Consider the following 22990-nt stretch of genomic DNA (forward strand, 5'->3'; position numbering starts at 1 on the left):
GGACGAAAGAAAAATATCAGCTGCGGTCGGTTTGTGACGTAGCTTGGTCGGAACTAATGGTGGCGGAAAATTACTGGATGCCTCCGGGGTTGCTTTTGGCAAGCCCTCGGCAAGAAGAGGGTACATACCCTTAACGAGGGCATTCCTCTGTCTGTCTGACTGTTCGGCTTTAACTTGTTCACCTATTTCGATTAATTCTTTTTCTTGGGCTCTTTCTGAGGATTCTCTACTTAATTCTGACTTTCTGATTTCTTTTTCGGTTCTTTTATGAGATTCTTTGCGCCATAACTCGATGGCATCTTTCTGTGACTGTCTGGCTTTCTTTTTCCATAATGCTTCCTCTACTCGCATGATGCACTCGGCATCCCATGTGCCTGATACAGGCCATGTATATTTCTCTTCTAGATCTTTAGTATACTCGACCCATAAGTCTAGATATAATATGGCACTTATGCCATGCTTATGATACATAAAATGACCTGGACTGTCCCTAGGCGGGACAGGGACTGCTTCCTCGAGCAGCCCTTTTCTAGTTTTTACCTGACGTAATTTGGAGAACAGAGGCATGATTTCTAGAATCTAGGCACAATTCAATACACAATAAACACGATGATAAATTGAATAACAGATCATTCATACCACGACATAAAAATACATGAATAACATTAGAGTAATAGTTCGGACAGAATATTACCTAGAATACTGAGAACAGAACACATGAATTTCTCGAGAACAGAACTTACTAGAATTACTAGATGCACTGCTGAAACAGTACGAAACATACCGGTCCCATAAAGAGACACGTCAGGACCCGCATCCACCTAGGTGGACACTTCGTGTTGGATTTGCGTACCCAAACCCACGGACCAGAGACAAATTAATTGACCCTGTCTAGATACTACCCCAGCAACGGTACTCACCGGGCAGCAAAAACGGAAGGCCTCGGACTGGACTGGACTGCTACGACGACGGACTACGAACTTCGGACTTCAGTTACGGGTGGGCCTCCGGATACCTCAGACCTTGGACTCTCGGCTTGGGCTCTGGTCGGGACTCGCCGCGTTCCTCCACCGCCTCGTCTGGATGCTGGACCGCAACCTCCGTCTCCTCCGTGGGCCTGAGGGATACTTGAAGCAGAAATATCTGCACGTGCACGGTATGGTTCCGTCACGGCTGCAGAGGGTCAGGGGGCTTGCGTGGCTTCTCCGGCGCGTGGGGAAAGGGCAAGTCCCTATTCGGGCGCCATTATGTGGTAAATAAATAATTAATTACCGGATCTATTTTTCGGGATACAATGATAACAGATAGCTCAATAAATAAGAGTCAAGATTCGAGGTATCTTGAGTTTGCAGGTTTTAATACAGCATAAAGGACAGCAACAGGACACCCTGCACGGGAATAGGATGGCAGGGCCCGGCAGCTGCCGGGGCAGGATCTGGGATGAGCGCGCTAACTTTAATAACAGTACATAACATATATATACTAAAACAATTGCATTATAGTTAATACAGTAGGCGTAGCAGTGGGCGGAGTTTGTAGCAGTCGCGAAAGATAAGGTACAAAGTGGGTGTAACAAGAGGCGTGTACAGGGCGTATACATAGACATGTGATGTAAACGTAACAGAATATGTCATAAATGGGGCGGAAACATGGAGGGGGCTACCTAAGGAGCCGGGACCTCTGACCTAGTGGTGCGCGCAAGCTGGCAATGACGTGTTACTAGGGAGAACTGGGGCTATGACTTCTGCGCTAGAAGAGGAGACTAAAGTCTGGAGAGTCAGAGCGACATGTACCTAAACACTATCTAGTATCTGATGTTTAGAGAGCATGTTGATAGAATCCAAAAGTTATCAGGGCAAAGGCTAACAGACACTAAGACTGGTGCGTGCATTATTCTACATGTAGTGCGTGTTGAGGAATATTAAATGACCATTAATACAGTATTTCTCTTACATGGAGACGTAAAGGCTAGACGATGACTGAAACTATTGATGCGATTCAGTAGCTTAGGAATGCAGAGAAGGAGAGCTGGACTGATAACTAGAATCATAACATACTCTTGGCAGACTGGCAGGCAGAGCCAGGCCGAGCCGGGCACTGTGAGGCAGGAAGTAAGTGAAGGGTCAGGGATACAGGTGGGGGCTGTATCGCTCCTCAGCGAGGGTTCAGGAGACAGGAGCTGAATCTGGTGTCCGGGCCCTTTTGAGGCCTAGAAACGGGGACTTTTACTGAATTAACGTCCACACTGTGAAACGTGGCAACATAGCTTTACATAGGCCTAATACTCGTAGCCTTCACGAGAACTGGAAACTGGCATACTAGAGTGGGACACAACTGGAATTGCGTCTTTAATCGATCATAAGGGAATACATATGCATATTAATCATGCACATATAACATAAGATGGGGAACACGTAGGGACACAGAACATGGCAAAATTTACTTTTCCACAAAGGAGCACCTCTTGCTTGATACTTCTTTCTCCACAAAGATTCCACAACTTCTCCAAGAGGAGTATTTTTTTATTGCAGATAAAAGACTTCATAGCCTCAAATCTATGATTGAAATACCTGCATACATTAACAGGATCCAAAGAGCACATTTCTCCAGGTGTCTTGTATTCAATATTTTTTATATTCGAATTTGCCTCTCGAAGAAATTCTAGTAAATCCTCCCAAGCGTACTCAGCACAGCTCAGGGTAAGGAACCATGTTGGAGTTCCTAAGTTCCATAGCATACATTTCAGTTCTCCATGACAATGGTACCAATATTCATTAGTCCCACGCTGACATGCCATCAAATTAATGAGCTGAGATTCTAGATGATCATGTCTCTGGTGCACTTTATCCATAAAACTTTTGCAGATACATTTTTCAGATGTATTCCGGTATTTAGAATATGATTCACTGCATATGAATGTCCAGACAAGTCACTTTCAAACAAAAGATGAAATATCTAACGGATACATTGTCGAAATCTTGGATCTTCTGCATATAATCTTGTTGTCAGATATTCAGATGCAGGCATCTGCACAGGACGTTCATCATATCGTCCTCCTTTTCCAGTTGGGAACAACTGTGGAAAACAACGTGCTTCCAAGCTGTCTTCCCATACACTCATGGGACTTCCTTTTGCTTTTTTCATTGGAACAAATCAATAGTGTTTTCCATCACGTCTTTTGAATGAGGTGGATGAACACTGTAATTTTCATAGATTTCTTCACATCTTAACATATCCACTTTTTCAATTTGTCCACTTGACGTTTCAGCATCTTCTGATAAAACTGTTTCTTCTTCTCCTTTATAAACATTCTTATAGTATGTATTGTTTTTTATCAAATACAATGTTGCCTTTTGCACTTTCCTAACATCCACTAACTCCTGCCAGATGGTTTTATTCTTAGTCGGCACACCATTAACAAGAATAACTAGTGGTTCACTTTCTACACTGTCTACACCAATAGTTTCAATATTTTTCTTTAAACCTAATGGTAAATACACAACTCTTCCTTTTAATCCTCTTTGTAAATCTGAAGGAGGCAATTTACCTGTTTTAGACTCCATACGAACAATAGCCTGCAACGGGTGCACACATTGAATGAGAATAGACTCATAGGTATTGAGATCTGTCAGTTCTGGAGGAATAGCAACTAACTCTAAATTATTATGCACAGCTCTAGCAGGCATTCTATTTTCATCTAATTTGGTATAACAATATTTACAAATATGCTGATCAGAACCCAAATCAAAACAATTCTCTACCAACAAATTAGTTGCAAATTCCTTCCACTTTCATTATTTTCTCTTTCACTTTTTAAATACAGATCAACACTCCTAGTCTGATTTTTGTAGTGAGTTTGGCGACAACAAATACAAGAAGAATTTGGCCTTTCATCTGAAATCACCTTAAACTTTGTAATTTCATTTTCAAAACTTTTTGTACAACTATGTTCAACATTCTCTACAACATTTTCTTCTAATAATGTCTGAGTTTCTTCACTCTCTTCTTCCGGATTAAAGTAACAAAACTCAATACCATCACAATCCATTTCCATATCTGATACTGATCCACGTAAAAGAGCATTGTTCAACCTATTTAACTTTGGTGCTGGACTTTTTGCATAATACAATCTTCTCACTAACTTCCGCATTTGAGTATGATGTACTGCCATCATCCTGAAATGGTGAAAAACACTTTGACATACTTTCCTAGAAAGACAAGCCAGAGAATGACCTTGCAAACCAGTGTGTTCTCTCACTCTGCAAGGGTCTAGTCCTTGCAACACCTTCATCTTTTGTTTAACACTTTTTTTACAATATGCTTGTAAGAAATTACGTAATTTATCAATAGATTCTTGTTGTGCACTACAAATACTACTGCAATCCCAAGTGTACACTCGGGCTTTAGGACATCTGCCTAGAACTTCATCAGCTATCACTTCGTCTACATTTCTAGGAACCATTTGCTCTTTCTCAATTGGACAACCACTTTTAATCTCATTAGCTCGACCACTGGTGCAAACTGCATGCAATAAATCATTGCTCTGTAAATAACCGTCTTCATTAAAAACAGGCTCTGAACTTGAACTGTGTTTCCATTGCCCTAAAAAAAATCACAAAAATTACTTCTGTTAATTACTCTTTTCCTCTTACTTTTGGCCTTCATTAAATGGATTGGTTTATCTAATGATCGAATTCTCTGCAAAACTAAAACGAAGAGTTTCCTCTTTACTTCAAAAGCCTTTTCAGCAATGGATTCGATATGCTTCTTCTTTTTATAAAATTGTTTTCTCTTTCTATATTTATTTGTGTGTTTCAGTAAATTATGGACAACTCTTTGTAAAATATTTTTTTGCGGATTTCTTTTTATAGATTTTCTCTTCTTGTACTATAAGTTGTATCCTTTGTTTTTACATTGCCTTTTTTGCCTTTCCTATTCTTTGCACTATTTTTGTGCTTGGAACATTTTCACTGCTTTGCACATTTGCATTTTATTTTCTGAATCTAGTAATATTTTTTATGAAGTCTTTTGTAGTCTTACCAGAAATGCTTCTCTTTTCAGTCACATTATGTTGGTCTTCCAATACTTGTGGTTGAGTTTTTTTCAAGTAAGTATCCTTTTTCTGACTTTTTCTTCTTTCTTTCTGCGGCCTGATAACTTTATTTTAATGATGATAAATAGTATCAGTAAAAAATAAACATAAATAAGCATTTATTAATAACTTAAAAAATTATACATTTGTATTACTATACAAACACATTTCATACAAATTCTGATTAAAAAAACGTAGGCCTGAAGCACAACGGTGAAGGTGATAAGAGCACTACATACATAATGCATAGCACTCCATAACACTAGAACCTGAAGCACTGTATGAGTACATGCATATTTACTAAATGATCACAATACTATAGGGAAAGACACTGAGTGAATTCATAATTAGTTCACTTTTTCTTTAGTAAATAGATTACTACATGGTACATAAACAGTCAATGTGGTTTTGCAACAGTACAGATTTTTAGAAATTACAGTAGTGCAGTGTTGTTTCTCTAGTGTAGGGAGTTGTGCCGAGGTACTGTTGTAGGGTAGTGCAGTGGTATTTCAGTAGTGTAGGATGTCCTGCTGGCGTGGATTTAAGATTTAGGGTAGCGTAACAGTGTTTCATTAGTGTAGAGGGTCGTGCTAGGGTAGTGTTTTAGAGTTTAGGAAACTACACTAGTGATTCAGTAGTGTAGGTGGTTCTACTGGGGGTAGATTTAGGGTTTAGGGTAGTGCAGTGGTCTTTGTGTAGTGTAGGGGGTCCTACTGGGACAGTGTTCTAGGATAGTGCAGTGGGGTTTATACAGTGTACGGGGTCATGCTAGGGATAGTGTTTTAGGATTTAAAATAGTGCAGTGGTGTTTGTGTAGTATAGGGGGTCATGCTGGGGTAGTGCAATGGTGTTTGAGCAGTGTAGGAGGTCGTGCTGGGGTACTGTTCTAGGGTAGTGCAGTGTTGTTTATGTTGTGTATGGGGTCATAATAGGGATAGTGTCTTAGAGTTTAAGGTAGTGTAGTGGTGTTTGTGTAGTGTATGGAGTTGTGCTGGAGTAGTGTTTTACGGTAGTGCAGTAGTCTTTGGGTAGCGTACGGGGTCATGCTGGGGTAGTGTTTTAGGATAGTGCAGCCGTGTTTGGGTAGTGTAGGAGGTCGTGCTGGGATAGATTTAATGTTTAGGGTAGTGCAATGTTGTTTGATTAGTGTACGGGGTCGTGCTGGGGGTGGTTTAGTGTTTAGGGTAGTACAGTGGTGTTTATGTAGTGTAGGGGTCATAATAGGGGTAGATTTAGAGTTTTAGGTAGTGCACTGGATTAAGTGTAGTATATAGTTGCGTGCTGTGGTAATGCTTTAGGGTAGTGCAGTAGTGCTTCGGTAGTGTAGCGGGTCATGCTGGTGTAGATTTAAGGTTTAGGGTAGTGCAATGGTCTTTGTGTAGTGTAGGGGGTACTGCTGGGACAGTGTTCTAGGATAGTGCAGTGGGGTTTATATAGTGTACGGGGTCATGCTAGGGATAGTGTTTTAGGATTTAAAATAGTGCAGTGGTGTTTGTGTAGTTTAGGGGGTCATGCTGGGGTAGTGCAATGGTGTTTGAGTAGTGTAGGAGGTCGTGCTGGGGTACTGTTCTAGGGTAGTGCAGTGTTGTTTATGTTGTATATGGGGTCACAATAGGGATATTGTCTTAGAGTTTAAGGTAGTGTAGTGGTGTTTGTGTAGTGTATGGAGTTGTGCTGGAGTAGTGTTTTACGGTAGTGCAGTAGTCTTTGGGTAGCGTACGGGGTCATGCTGGGGTAGTGTTTTAGGATAGTGCAGTCGTGATTGGGTAGTGTAGGATGTCGTGCTGGGATAGATTTAATGTTTAGGGTAGTGCAATGTTGTTTGATTAGTTTACGGGGTCGTGGTGGGGGGTGTTTTAGTGTTTAGGGTAGTACAGTGGAGTTTATGTAGTGTATGGGGTCATACTAGGGGTAGATTTAGAGTTTAGAGTAGTGCACTGTATTTTGTGCTGTGGTAATGCTTTAGGGTAGTGCAGTAGTGTTTTGGTAGTGTAGGATGTCATGCTGGTGTAGAATTAAGGTTTAGGGTAGTGCAATGGTGTTTGGGTACTGTAGTGGGTCATGCTGTTATAGTGTTTTAGAGTTTAGAGTAGTGCATTGGTAAATGGGTAGTGTAGGAGGTCGTGCTGGGGTAGAGTTCTAGGGTAGTGCGGTGGTGTTTATGTAGTGTACACGGTCATAGTAGGGATAGCGTTTTAGGCTTTAAGGTAGTGCAGTGGTAGGGTAGTGTTCTAGGAAATAAAGTGGTATTTGGGTAGTGTAGGAGGTTGTGCTGGGGTAGATTTTTGGTTTAGGGTAGTAAAGTGGTTAATAGGTTGTGTAGGTGGTCAGGTTGGAGGTAGATTAAGGGTTTACAGTAGTGCAGTGGTGTTTGGGTAGTGTAGGAAATCATACTGGGGGTAGTGTCACGGCAAGACTACATGTACTTATTTGTCTGCAAAAACATCAAGCATGCATTCCATATATTTCAGAACTGCATTTTGCTATTAATACTAAACTCATTTAGGAAACAAATAACCAATGACTATTTTCTAATTCTACCAAAATGCGAGCACACAAATAAGTGTTTAACCAATTACATGTCGGGAAACATATGAACTACCAAAATACTTCTCTCAGAGTGATTTCTAAATGAACAGACTCACTGTGTGTTTCTAGACAAATAAAAATATTTCTTATAAATACAGTAGTAGGATACTATAGTGGTGTTTGGGTAGTGTAATGGGTACTGCTTAGATAGATTTAAGCTTTAGAGTAGTGAATTGGTGATTAGGTAGTATAGGGAGTCATACTGGGGTAGTGTTTATGTACCATAGGAGATCATGATAGGAATAGCGTTTTAGGCTTTAAGGTAGTGCAGTGGTGTTTGTGTAGTGTAGGGGTTGTGGTAGGGTAGTGTTCTAGGAAATAAAGTGGTGTTTGGGTAGTGTAGGAGGTTTTGCTGGGGTAGATTTAAGGTTTATGGTAGTAAAGTAGTGAATCTGTAGTGTAGGTAGTCATGCTGGAGGTAGATTATGGGTTTACAGTAGTGCAATGGTGTTTGGATAGTGTAGGAAATCATAGTGGGGTAGTGTCACTGCAAGACTACATGTACCTATATGTCTGCAAAAACATCAAGCATGCATTCCATATATTTCAGAACTGCATTGTACTATTAATACTAAACTCATTTTGGAAACACATAACCAATGACTATTTTCTAATTCTACCAAAATGTGAGAACACAATACCTTTTTAACTAATTACATGTTGGGAAACACATGAACTACCAAAATGCTTCTCTCAGAGTGATTCCTAAATGCACAGACTCACTGTGTGATTCTAGACAAATAACAATATTTCTTATAAATTTAGTAGTAGGATACTATAGTGGTGTTTGGGTAGTGTAAGGGGTCCTGATGTGATAGATTTAAGCTTTAGAGTAGTAAAATAGTGATTAGGTAGTATAGGGAGTCATACAGGGTGATTGTTCAAGAATAGTGCAGTGGTGTTTATGTACCATAGGAGATCATGCTAGGGATATCGTTTTAGGCTTTAAGGTAGTGTAGTGGTGATTGTGTAGTGTAGGGGGTCGTGGTAGGGTAGTGTTCTAGGAAATAAAGTGGTGTTTGGGTAGTGTAGGAGCTTTTGCTGTGGTAGATTTAAGGTTAAGGGTAGTAAAGTGGTGAATAGGTAGTGTAGGTGGTCAGGCTAGAGGTAGATTAAGGGTTTACAGTAGTGCAGTGGTGTTTGGGTAGTGTAGGAAATCATACTGGGGTAGTGTCACTGCAAGACTACATGTACTTATTTTTCTGCAAAAACATCAAGCATGCATTCCATATATTTCAGAACTGCCTTTTACTATTAATACTAAACTCATTTTGGAAACACATACCCAATGACTATTTTCTAATTCTACCAAAATGTGAGAACACAATACCTTTTTTTTTTTTTCACAACAATTTTATTGATAAAGATGAGCATATGAATCAAAGTGGCATCCCACATTCAGGACGACACCACCAGGCATTGTAATTACAATCACAATATAAATCTGAGCGTTGAAACAAGGAATCAATGGAATCAAGGATACACGAAAATATTAACCCCACCTTCATCTTTTCAATAATCTACCCACCCAACTCCCTGAACCCTCCCTCAACCCTCCCTAACCCCATGCATGCGTGTGTGAACCATGATGACGGAAGCTTTTGACGTGTCAAGTGTGTGTGCGGGAATGGGTTTCGCAGGAGCTTATAGGGCTAAACACAATACCTTTTTAACCAATTACATATCAGGAAACACATGAACTACAAAAGTTCTTCTCTCAGAGTGATTCCTAAATGCACAGAAGACTCACTGTGTGATTCTAGACAAACAACACTGTCCCTTCTATTTTACCAAAACACATTTCATAGTGAAGAATAAGTACTGTATTTTAATGTAGAAACTTCACTCATTTTGCAAATACAGAAAAAATAACTAGTTTTTAATTCTACCAAAACATTAGAACAGCATAGTTATCTGTTTGCAAACACATAAAATAAACAAATGCTTCTCTCAGAATACTTTCTAAATGCACACACTCACAATAAAATTCTAGAGAAAAAAATATTCCCTGCACTTTAGCAGTACAAACACATTACTCTGATTAAAATCAAAATGCACCACATACATCCCCTCACAATTTATTAACTCACCATTCAATTGTTTTGTAGAATAAGAAGTATGTCAGTCACATGGCAGATTTTCTTATTCAGAATCTCTGTTTTCAACACCTCTGACCAGAACCATAGAATGGCAAAGTTTCCCTCTCATTTTGAACACATATACACCTTCACATCAAATCACATTGCTTCCCACATTAATTCAAAACCAAACACACATTTCTATTGGTTAGACATTTCAATCCTTTCCAAACGGCATACAATTCAACCCTACCCCAATTCTGCCTTCTGCCTGTTACCATAGAAAGACTTAACTAAGCACACAGGTCAAAAGTTCATCACACAATGTTACTAATCAAAACAGCAAGTGTGCTTGACTTTTCAATATACCAGCTTATCTTATGTAGCGTTCTTTTCTATCAGTTGTTGTTAACCAATAAGAATCAGGCTTTTAAAAAACAGAAACATGCACCCTAGTTATCTGTGTAGAATGTTCTCAAACAACCAATCATTTATTTTCTTTTTTCAACACTACATCTTAACCCCCATTTCAGAAAAATCGTAGTTTTCAAACTGCCATTTCATTTACCGAGACCATCTGAGTGCATCCAGACCTCTTTTCAAGATGCTTAGAGTGTGGATTGTGGGACACAGCTATATTTTCTGGAGCCAAAGGTATGCACAACACAAAGGAAATCACAAAGACCCAGTGTTACCAAATGTAGACATTAAATGGATTGGACAGAGAGGGTTAAAGTGGCACCAATTGATGCCATTGGTGAAATCCTTTTTGCATCTCCAATACCCTGACCTCATAATTGTGCACTGTGGTGGCAATGACCTGGGCACTTTGACTAGGGTAGGTCTGGAAATGCTTATGAAGGACACCTTTGGAGAATTGATGTCATTTTTCCCCAAAACTGCCTTTGTCTATTCTAACATATGCCAAAGGTAGAAATGGAACTGGTCCAATTACTTTTCTCCACAGATTGATAAAACTAGGAAACATGTGAATAAACCTGTTTCTGCTTTTCTCCGAGACTATAGAATGGGGTCCATATACCACAACAATCTGCGTTTCAATATGCAAGGCATCTATAGGAGAGATGGTGTACATTTTACAGATGAAGCGAACAGAGTCTTACTCTTGAACTTTAGACTCTGCATCGATACTTACTTTTAGGTACTAACATCTCTCAATAAACACAAGGGCTCTTTTTAGAGCCACCTAACAACTAAACATGTCCAACGCGTGCACACCAGAGGCTGCACTGAGCGCCGCGCTGGGTGCGCGACTCCTAATTTTACTATAATTTTTTTGTAGCCCCTATCAATAATTTTTATTATGCCCGGGGACCCCATCCCCCAGGCTTATATAATACGTTGGAGACTGTGGGGGAGCCCCAATGCCCCCACGGTCCCAGCCGGCTCCCCGGGTCCTTCGGGAGCTGGCATTGCTTTTCCTCAAGGGGGGCTGCTAACATGATGCTCCCCCTGAGGAAAAGCAATCTACTTTCCTATTTGGAAGAGAGAGCAGGTTTCCTGCTCTCTCTTCCAAATAGGAAAGCAGTTTGCAATGACAGGGTGGGTTCCATGAGGCTCCCGCCCTGCCATTGCAAACAGCAGTGTCCTGGGGCTGGGCACCCCGGGACACTGCAGGACCTGGCCCTGGGGGGTGGCGGTCCCGAGGGCCATCTTGGGCTCAAGGAGCGGGCCACGCGGCCTCCCTCCCTCAGGGGGGTGATGATCCCTGGGACTGGACCCCGCCCTTTTTAACAAGCCCCGGGGAGTGGCAATCCCCGAGGCTGTGGAGGGCCCCATGAGCCCCCGCATATATTACCTTAGAGCCGCGGGGTGGCGGTCCCTGGGACAGTGTGTGGGGGATTGGTACCCCCACACTATTTTTTTTTTTTAAATGCCCCCGGAATTTGGCCCACCCGGGGGTAATAACCTTTAAACCGCAAGCGCCTGCGCTTAGGTGTTTTTTTTTTCCGGCTGCGAAATGCGCGGAACCTACACACATCCCGCGAATTAAAAAAAAATATATATTTTTTTTCCTAGGGGTCCTTATGGGACCCCTGAGTAGGCCTAGGGGGTCAGGGTCTGTCTACCCTGCCCCCTTTTTACGTTTTGCACACATATTTCACAGGCTTCTTCAGCCTCGCTTATACAGAGGAATAAAATGGCTGCCAACAGTTCCTGGTTTCAAATGTTTACAACCGCTTGACAGCCAATTAGCATTGAGCGCGTGATCGGGACAGTGAGCTCATGCTACGATGCCAATCCTCGCACAATCCGGGGATCCACCGCGCCCATAGATATATAAATGACTTTAACCATAATTTTCTCACGAACTACTGAACAGATTGACACCATATAAGCAAAACGCACAAGTAAGGAACTGAGGACAACCTCTCTGCCAAATTTGGTGTAATTCCTTTCAGCCGTTCGGGTTGTAGCCGTGGCTAAAGGTCCTATGGGAAATTGCATGGGGAAAACATGTTTTGGGACCCCCCTTTTTATTCCGCCCCTGCTTGACCAATCACACCCAAACTTTCAGAGAAGGATCGCGACTGAGCTGGCCAAACGTTTGGAGAATTTCAAGAAGATTCATCAATCAACGCCAAAGTTATTGCCAATAGATTATTGCAGTTTTCCAATGGATAATAGGTCCTAACTATAACTACCTACTGGCGACCGCAAAAAAGAAGAGAAGAAAAGAGGAAAGAAGAAGAGAACTCTGGGTAGTTCTCAAGTTTAGGTGGAAAGCAGCTCATGTTAGAGCACTCTCAACACCAGCGACACTCCAAATCTGCTCACCTCAAATGTCTGTTTTTCTATCAAAGTCTTTAAGCATAGGATTAGCACAGTGCTATCCACACTGAGATAGAAAAGGACAAAGTCTTTTGCCATTTCTACAGCAAAGTCTTTAAGCATAGGACTAGCACAGTGCTTTCCTTGCCAAGCTGTAAAATGACAAGAGACATTTATCACTCCAGGCACAGTATTACAGCTTTGAATTGGTAAAATACCAACTCAAGCCAACCTGAAATGAGTAAAAGCAATCCCTGACACAGTGTTTCGCTCTAATTAGACCTCTTCAGAGAGGTATAGCTTTGTCCAGACACAGGGGGGCACCCAGTATAAGTCAAAGCAAAACCCTTTCAGGCATAGAGTGACGCATAAATTATGCAAAAAAGAAGAAGAGAACTCTGGGTAGTTCTCAAATTTAGGTGGAAAGCAGCTCCTGTTAGAGCACTCTCAACACCAGCGACACTCTAAATCTGCTCACCTCAAATGTCTGTTTTTCTTTCAGTCTTCAAGCATATATGTTATGTGATCAAGTCCGGGTTCCCCGGACGAAACGCGTCATGTTGCCGTTCCCATCGATGGAATAAAGCACTTTACAAACTGTTAAATCCTTTGCTGTGGTCTGTACCTGTGGTGTTGGCGCTGCCGGCGGGTCGCACACATTGCAGGATTGTGGAATCCTATATATATATATATATATATATATATATATATATATATATGACTGGAAACCTCCTTCGTGAAAAAAGAGTAGAGACCACATCGGGGGAAACCATGGAAGCAGCTTTATTGGCATCGGTTTGGCGAATGCATTTCGGCAGGATTTGCCTTCTTCAGCGCCCACAAAGTTCTTGCTGCTTTATATGTGCAATATATTGTGTCCTGCCGCCCACTTTGTAGAAGTAGGTCGGCTCCGCCCCCTATGTCGATGGTCCACCACCTGTTGCAGCTTGCTGTGTGGCAGGAAACTTCAACTCCCAGAATGCCCTATCCGGGGATCCAGAAGGTGGTGATAGGAATAGAACCCCAGTGGGGTGGGCGGATGAGCGGACTTGCGTTTGAAACGCGTCATGTTGCCGTTCCCATCGATGGAATAAAGCACTTTACAAACTGTTAAATCCTTTGCTGTGGTCTGTACCTGTGGTGTTGGCGCTGCCGGCGGGTCGCACACATTGCAGGATTGTGGAATCCTATATATATATATATATATATATATTACCTACTGGCGGTCGGCAGTAGGTAGTTATAGTTAGGACCTAGTTTCCATAGGAAATCCGCAACATTCTATTGGGAATAACTTTGGCGCCGGTGGACGAATTTCTCAAATTAGATGGCCTGCTCCGCTCTGCTCCTTCCCTGAAAGTTTGGGGGGGATTCGTCAAGTGGGGTCCGAGATAAAAGGGGGGTCCCAAAACGTGTTTTCCCCATGTTAATTTCCATAGGGCGGTTGGACTCACTTTTAGCCCGAACAGCTGAATGGATTTTCACCAAACTTGGCAAAATTGTAGGGACTGGTAGCCCGATGTGCCTTTGCTATGTCTCAAGACATGTGCTCCAGTGGATTTTGAGTAATTTAGGTTAAAAAAAATATATATATCTATAAGCGCATCCCGGTACGCGCACCGGGGAGCGCACCCGGCGCGCAACGCGAGTACGCGAGCGGAAAGCTGATTGGCTCTCGGGTGTCTGTCAACATTCCAAACAGTCCGGAGCTGCCGCCATCTTGTGTCTCGGTAGGATCGAGACACAAGAGGTGGCAAAAACAAAGGGGGGAATAACCAAAAGGGGGCAGGGTAGACCCCCCCTGACCCCCTAGGTTTGATGTGGGGGCCATAAAAGGGCCCCGCGGGCCCAAAAAAAAATATTTTATTTTCCGATTTACGCGGGGAAGGCGCCCGGTACGCGCACCGGGGAGCGTACCAGGGGGAAAAAAGAATGACATATTTTAAAAAAAAAAAGCAATTTTTTATAAATTGGAGGTAGTTCTAAAAAGAACAGTTTTTTTATTCTTTTTGTTGTTTTATATTTTTTTATTGTTTTTTGGAACATTTTGTACTTTTTTGGGCTTTTATAAACAATTTTATATTTTTTTTGTTATTTTTATGGGGACAAACAAAAAACAGGGAATTGTAAATGGCTTAACTGGAGCAAAAAAAACCAGGAAAAAATTAAGGTTTCTTGGGGCACACGTGGTTGTCACCAGCACGGTTGATGAGCTTAATGCTTTGCTCACCATAAGTAATTGTTTGCCCACAAAAAATACAAACAAATTTGAATTGTGCAAACCCGGGTTGAAAGTTTGGTACCATCTCCCTTGCCTCTGGACCCGATGGAGTGGGTTGTTTACTTTGGGAGGTGCTCGGAAAAGATGGGGAGGGTTCCTGGCCATTTCTCGGACCTCTGCTCTAGCATAGTTGTTAGGGTGCCGGCGTTGCATGTGGCGAATCATGGTGTTATTGCCAAACGAATATTTTTTGTTAGGGTTCCCCCTTGAAAGTTCAGTGCCACAGATTAGGCAAGTAACCCTTGGCGCATTTACTTTCTTCTGGTCCTTTGGGATAGAAATAAACTCCCAAACAATGTGCTGCTTTGGCCTATATGGGGTATTATCTTCTGGCAGGAAGCTCCTCCTGCCCTCCTCCTCCTCCTCCTCCTCCTCCTCTTCTTCATCTCCACCACTGTGGTGTTGTGGAGGTCCTCTTGGTGGTGGTGGAGGTGGTGGTGGCTGAGATGCTCCTGCTGCTGCTGCTACTGAAGCCATTTTAAAGTACAAATTGGGAATAGCTCTCCAAACAGGTCTTCCTCATTCAAAGGACAAAGTGAGAAGAAGGAAAAAAGGTGGGGGCTTTCATCATTTGGAAAACAAAACTATCCTGAACCAATGAAAAGTGTTATTTTCAGGTCACATGACTCGGGCCTTCATCATTTGGAAACCAAAACTGTTCTGAACCAATAAAAAGTGTTAATTACAGGTCACATGACCCGACGCGCTTACGCTACGCGACCCGGGGCGCGCCCCGGGGCGCTTAAGTAGCACGTTTGTATGCGCGTGGGTGCTTCCTGGCGTGCTTAGGCCGTGCGTATCACGGGGACGCGGCTACGCGATACGTGACGATGTTGTTTTCGTTCGCGGCAATAGCGCTAACGGGACGCTTGATGTCATCAGTGATGTCATTTGAGATGTCATCAGTGATGTCATTGGAGATGTCATCAGTGATGTCATCAGTGATGTCACTGACCATGTCATGAATGATGTAATATGTGACATCATCAGCAGTGGATTGCGGGCGCGTGAGTTATAGTGAGTCCAACTAACTATAACGTGGGAATTTCAATGGTTTTCTGTGAGTAAAATGTTCAGCTAACTATAACTGGTGTGAAACCTATGGTTTTTTCAGTGAATTTCAAAGGTTTTTTAAATGCTAATTCCTAACTATAACGAGTGTGAAACCTATAGTTTTTTCAGTGAATTTCAAAGGTTTTTTAAATGCTAATTCCTAACTATAACGAGTGTGAAACCTATGGTTTTTTCTGTGAATTTCAAAGGTTTTTTAAAAGCTAATTCCTAACTATAACGTGTGTGAAACCTATGGTTTTTTCAGTGAATTTGCAACTTTTTTAAAAAGCTAATTCGTAACTAACGAGTTTGAAAACTACAATTTTTAAGTGAAGTATTGTTTTTTGATGATAGGTAATTATTATATCTATTCATTTTTTTCTAATTATTTCCTAATTCTATATTTGTAAAAAACTATTTTTTACATGTTTTTCATATATATGTTTTTTTAATTATTTGTGCACCGGTACGCGCAGCGAGAGCGCCCTGTCGCGATCGAAAAAAAAAATTAATTTATGTATTAAAAGTAAATAATAATATATAAAAGTACTATTTATAATATTTAAGAACCGTATTTGAACTTAAAACGCATTCCCGAAAAACGAGCAAAACGTCACTGCTACGCGCCGCGTAAGCGCCCCCGGTAGCGCTCCAGGAAGCGCCCACGTACATGCCGCGTAAGCGCCCCGGAAGCGCTCCGGAGCGCGTCAAGCCATGTGACCTTAAAATAACACTCTTCATTGGTTCATAACATTTATTTTTTCCAAATATTGAGAACCCCACCCATTTCTCTCACTATTGCTTTGTACTTGGAGAGAGCAAGAGGTGTTCTGTGCATTATCTGCTTCTCAAAGTTTTCTGATCTACAGCAATGGCTGCAAGGGAGTCATCCAGCAGTGTTTCTGAAGGTTTTTTGCCTGGAGACCCTCCTCAGCAAAAAATAAAAGACCACTTCATTTGGAAGTTTTTTTCCATCCCTGAAGGAAAAAAAAAAGGTTAATGCTGCTAAGGTAACCTGCAAGATATGTGGCACTACTTTATCCAGAGGCAATCCTAATAGGAAATATAGCTTTGGAAATGCCACTTTAATTAGGCATGTCCAGAGAAGACACCCAAATAACTTTGCCAGGGAGAGTGTCAGGGACCTGGCACGGAATGCACCAAGAGATGGCGGCATCACCTCCACTGGTGGAGCAACAGCTTCGGGAACACCACGTGGAAGAATGATCCCTAATGTGCAGCCGGTCTTTGCAGGCATAACATTTCTATGCGTGGACTGTGATGAACTGCTCTGTTATGGGGAGCAGAGCATTGAACTTATTGCTAGGAAGAGAGAGGAACACCGCTGCCCTCCCCGTCCCTAATTTTTCACCTTTTTTTGCTCCTGTTGAGCAGTTTTGGAATCCCTGGTTTTGTTTTTCCCCTGAAAAAAATACAAAAAAAATATAAAATCGTTATAAAAAAGTATAAAAAAAATATTTAAAAAAAGAAGAAAAAAAAGTTCTTTTCAGAACTACCTCCAATTCTCAAAAAAGAGCTGTATTCTTTACATATTTTGCAATTCTTTTTTTCAGATAATGTGTACTGAATAAATGAATGAATAAAATGAGTGAATGAAGGGGAGAAAGTGATAGAGGGATCAAGTGACAGAAGACGAGTGAGAGAAGGTGAGTTGTAAACAAGAGTGAGTTGAAGTGGAGAGAACGAAGGAGAGTGCCATTAAAAAAAAAGCTTTAAACATCTCTCACGGCATTTCATATTCTTGTCTGGGTGCCAATTTTATGATTCTGCATGCATTTTCTGCTTGCACCCATGTCAAAAATTGCGCAAGAGTCTTGTAAATATGCCCCTCTTTATCTTATATTCCATCTCAATTGATACCATTACTGAAATACTTTATGCATCTCCCACACCATTTCATATGGTTTTCTATCTGCTATTCCTATCCCTCTCCATACATTCACTGCTTCCACCCATGCTAAAGGTTGCACAAGGCGCTTCAAAAAAAGGAGCATATTTACAAGTCCAATGAAACATTACACAATTTCTAAACCAGCATTGAATCCAAGCATAAAAAACAATTTATAAAGAAGTCTACCTTATAAACACACAGCTATGTCAAAGATTGCGCACGCAGCTTGTAAATATGCCTCTTTTTTTTTGTATATTCTATCTCAGTTTATGCCATTTTAAAAAAGCTTTAAACATCTCTCACGGCATTTCATATTCTTGTCTGGGTGCATATTTTATTATTCTGCATGCATTTTCTGCTTGCACCCATGTCAGAAATTGCGCAAGAGTCTTGTAAATATGCCCCTATTTATCTTATATTCCATCTCAATTGATACCATTACTGAAATACTTTATGCATCTCCCACACCATTTCATAAGGTTTTCTATCTGCTATTCCTATCCCTCTCCATACATTCACTGCTTCCACCCATGCTAAAGGTTGCACAAGGCGCTTCAAAAAAAGGAGCATATTTACAAGTCCAATGAAACCATTACACAATTTCTAAACCAGCATTGAATCCAAGCATAAAAAACAATTTATAAAGAAGTCTACCTTATAAACACACAGCTATGTCAAAGATTGCGCACGCAGCTTGTAAATATGCCTCTCTTTTTTGTATATTCTATCTCAATTTATGCCATTAAAAAAAGCTTTAAACATCTCTCACGGCATTTCATAGTCTTGTCTGGGTGCCAATTTTATTATTCTGCATGCATTTTCTGCTTGCACTCATGTCAAAAATTGCGCAAGAGTCTTGTTAATATGCCCCTCTTTATCTTATATTCCATCTCATTTGATACCATTACTGAAATACTTTATGCAGCTCCCACACCATTTCATATGGTATTCTATCTGCTATTCCTATCCCTCTCCATACCATACATTCACTGCTTCCACCCATGCTAAAGGTTGCACAAGGCGCTTCAAAAAAAGAAGCATATTTACAAGTCCAATGAAACCATTACACAATTTCTAAACCAGCATTGAATCCAAGCATAAAAAAACAATTTATAAAGAAGTCTACCTTATAAACACACAGCTAACATTATGGAAAAAGGTAAAAATATATTTCCTTAATTCACACAGACACTCACTGTGATACTTGTCAAAAATCTTTAAGCTCTCTATCTTTTTTAAAAGAATCATTACTCACCTTTAAAAATGCTTTGGAAGATGTCAAATAGTGTCAGTCACAGTCAACAGATATTCTTAAGCAGAATCTCTGAACAATGCTTCCTTCACTGGAGCCTTACAATAATGGCACATATTCTTTCTCATTTCAGACCCATATTCTTGTACATAGCCAATAAAATGTGTTCCCACACAAATTCAAAACCAAACTGCACATTTTAATTGGTTGTACATTTCAAGACTTTGAAACTCACATAACATTCACCCATCACCCAAGTGCTCATTCACCAAGTAACCATGGTAACTCCCTCTTAAACCAGCACATAGTTCACAAGTTCATCATACTATGTTGCAAAAAAATCCATCAAGGATGTTTGACCTCTCAATCTACTAGCTAATGAAATGCAATGTTTCTTTAAATGACTTTTTCTCAACCATTGAAATGACTTCTTACAAAAAAAAAGCATGCACCCTAATTTTCAGTGGAGATTTTTAACAAAGCTCCAATCATTTCTGGTTATTCATCTGCACTGATTCTCAAACCCTTTTTTTCATAATCAAACTGCCATTTCATTTCCACAACTCATCTGTCTAGAAGCACATCTACCTTCAAAATGACAAAAGTCTGGTTTGTGGGTCATAGCTATGTCCACTGGAGTCAAAATTATGCAGCTAACAGAGGTATTTACAATCTTGATTTACCAAATGTGGACATTGTATGGATTGGACAGAGAGGATTGAGGAGTCACCAATTGATACCATTGGTAAAATCCTTTATGCATTTACCACACCCTGACCTTATTTGTGCACTGTGGTGGAAATGACTTAGGCACTTTGACTGGGGTAGGTCTGGAAATGCTTTTAAAGGACATCTTTAGGCAATTGATGTCACTTTTTCCAAAAACTGCCTTGGTATTTTCTAATATATGCCAAAGGCAAAAATGGAACTGGTCCAACCAATTTTGTCCACAGATTGAGAAAGCAAGGAAACATGTAAATAAATCTGTTTCTGCTTACCTCAGAGACTATGGTATGGGTTCCATTTACCACAACAACTTGTGTTACAACATGCAAGACATCTATAGGAGAGATGGTGTGCATTTTACTGATGAGGGGAATAGAGTTTTCCTCTTGAATATAAGACTCTGCATTGGTACCTACTTGTAGGTACAAAAAACACCTACTTAACACAACAGCTCTTTTCAGAGCTAACTTACCTCAAAACACTCTACATTATTTTTTTACTCTATTTTTTTACACTGTTTTTCCCCGTGGTGCGCTCAGGGTGTGCTTACCGGAGAGCACACCTGGGAGCGCACCCAGTGCTTACCCCGTGAAAATAAATAAAAATAAAAAACTTTTTTTGCCCTTCAAGAATCCTTCTAGGCCCCCCTCAGAAAACCTAGGGGGTCAGGGGGTGTCTACTCTGCCCCCTTTTAATTATTTCCCCCTTTCGTTTTTACCTCTTGTGTCTCGATTCTACCGAGACACAAGATGGCGGACTCTCCGGACTGTTTAGAATGTTGACAGACACCCGACAGCCAATCAGCTTTCCGCTCGCGCATTCCCGTAGCGCGCCGGGTGCGTTCCCTGGTACGCGTACCTGTAAGCGCTCGAAGCGCGCATATAGATATATATGTGTTTTTGAAGTTAATTTTCAAAAAAAACACTGGAGCAATTTTCAGCAAATATAGCAAAGGCACATCTGCGTAGCAGTCCCTACAATTTTGCCAAGTTTGGCGTAATTCCGTTCAGCAGTTCGGGCTGTAGACTTGTCAGACCGTCCAATGGAAATTAACATGGGGAAAACACGTTTTTAGACCCCCCTTTTTTCTCAGCCCCCACTTCACGAATCCCCCACGAAACCTCCAGGGAAGGAGCGCAGCGGAGCTGGCCAAAAGTTTGGAGAATTACACACAAATTCCTCAACCGGCGCCAGAGTTATTCCCAATAGAATGTTGCGGATTTCCTATGGTAGCCAATCCTAACCATAACTACCTACTGGAGACCGCCATGAGGTAATATATATATATATATATATATATTTATATATATATATTCACAGAAAAAACCATAGGTTATAGACCATATATAGTTAGGAATTAGCATTTACAAAACCTTGAAAATTCACTGAAAAAACCATAGGTTATAGACCATATATAGTTAGGAATTAGCATTTAAAAAACCTTATTTTACTCACACAAAACCATTGAAATTCCATATATAGTTAGTTGCACTAACTATATATCGCGCACCTGTAATCCACTGCTGATGATGTCACATATTACATCATTCATGACATGGTCAGTGACATCACTGATGACATCACTGATGACATCTCAAATGACATCACTGATGACAACATCCAGTGATTATGTGTTTCTGTAAAGTTTAAATATGTTTTACATATTGAAGAATGAGTGGATGTATAAGTGTCTCAATGAAGGTTTTAGTAGGTGCGTGATTGACTGTATGAGTGAGTGATTAAATGCGTCTTACTAAATGCACGGGTTAGTAACTAAACTGTCTGAAAGTGTGCATCAGCATGTCTGTTGTTGTGCAAGCTGCTGCATGTGTTGATCAGTAGCTATATAAGTAGCTATATGGGTTATTGATTGGTTGCACAAGTATTTGTATGGGAGACTGAGTGTGTGTATGACTGGCTGGGAGGTGTGTGACTCTGTGCAGATCAATGTGTACTTGTGTCAGTGATTCTATAAGAGAGTAAGTATGTGTTAGTATATGTTTTAAAATGTAAGGTACTCTATGTTTAACTGTGTAGATTAGAAAATGGAACTGTGATTGATTCTTTACAGGACTGACTAGGTGTGTGAGTAACTCCATGGATGAGTGGCAGAGTGTGAGTGTCTGTATAGGTGTATGAGTGCATATGATAGTGTTGTAAAGATGAGTGATTGTATGTATGAATGATTGTATGGGTGAATGAGTGAATGTGTGTGTAGACGTAGGAATCAGTGAGTGGGTATGTAGTAACTAGTATTGGTGTGTCAATGGTTTCAAAAATTATACTCTGTATTTAACACTGGGTGTAACAGAGGTTATATTAAAGTGTGAGGAGATGCATTGTATTGTCACATTAATGATATCATCATTGATGTGACCATTGATGTCAAATGAGATATCATCAGTGATGTCATTTGAGATGTCATCAGTGATGTCATCAGTGATGTCACTGACCATGTCATGAATGATGTAATATGTGACATCATCAGCAGTGGATTACGGGTGCGCGATATATAGTTAGTGCAACTAACTATATATGGAATTTCAATGGTTTTGTGTGAGTAAAATAAGGTTTTTTAGATGCTAATTCCTAACTATATATGGTCTATAACCTATGGTTTTTTCAGTGAATTTTCAAGGTTTTGTAAATGCTAATTCCTAACTATATATGGTCTATAACCTATGGTTTTTTCTGTGAATTTCATTGGTTTTTTAACAGCTAATATCTGTAGCTGTAAAATGTATTCTTCTTTAAATCCAAAAATATATTTTATATGTTTATGAATAATTTTTTTTTTAAAATATTTTTTTTTCTTCGTTCCCGCTTCGCGAATCGGGAAGCTTCCCGTTAGCTGACCTTGATGCCGCGAAATAGACCGCGAGCCGGTAAACGTTTCTTTACCGCAACTGCCGCGTTAGAAAACAACATCGTGACGCCTCCCGTCCGCATGACGTTTCGCGTTGTCGCGTGATACGTCATATGACGTGCTACGTTAGCGAACTCGTACGCTTACCGAGTCGCAAAGCACAGGTTTCTGGAAGCAAACCGGGAGGCCCTGCAAAGCGCGTAACGTAAACACAGCAGGTCATGTGACTTGGTAATAACACTTTTCATTGGTTCATTTCACTTTCGGTTTCCTAATGATGTAAGACTAGGTCATATGATCTAAAATGAACACTTTTCATTGGTTGAGAACTATTTTTTTTCCCAAATG

Source organism: Lissotriton helveticus, chromosome 8, assembly GCF_964261635.1.
Source record: "Lissotriton helveticus chromosome 8, aLisHel1.1, whole genome shotgun sequence".
NCBI lineage: Eukaryota > Metazoa > Chordata > Amphibia > Caudata > Salamandridae > Lissotriton > Lissotriton helveticus.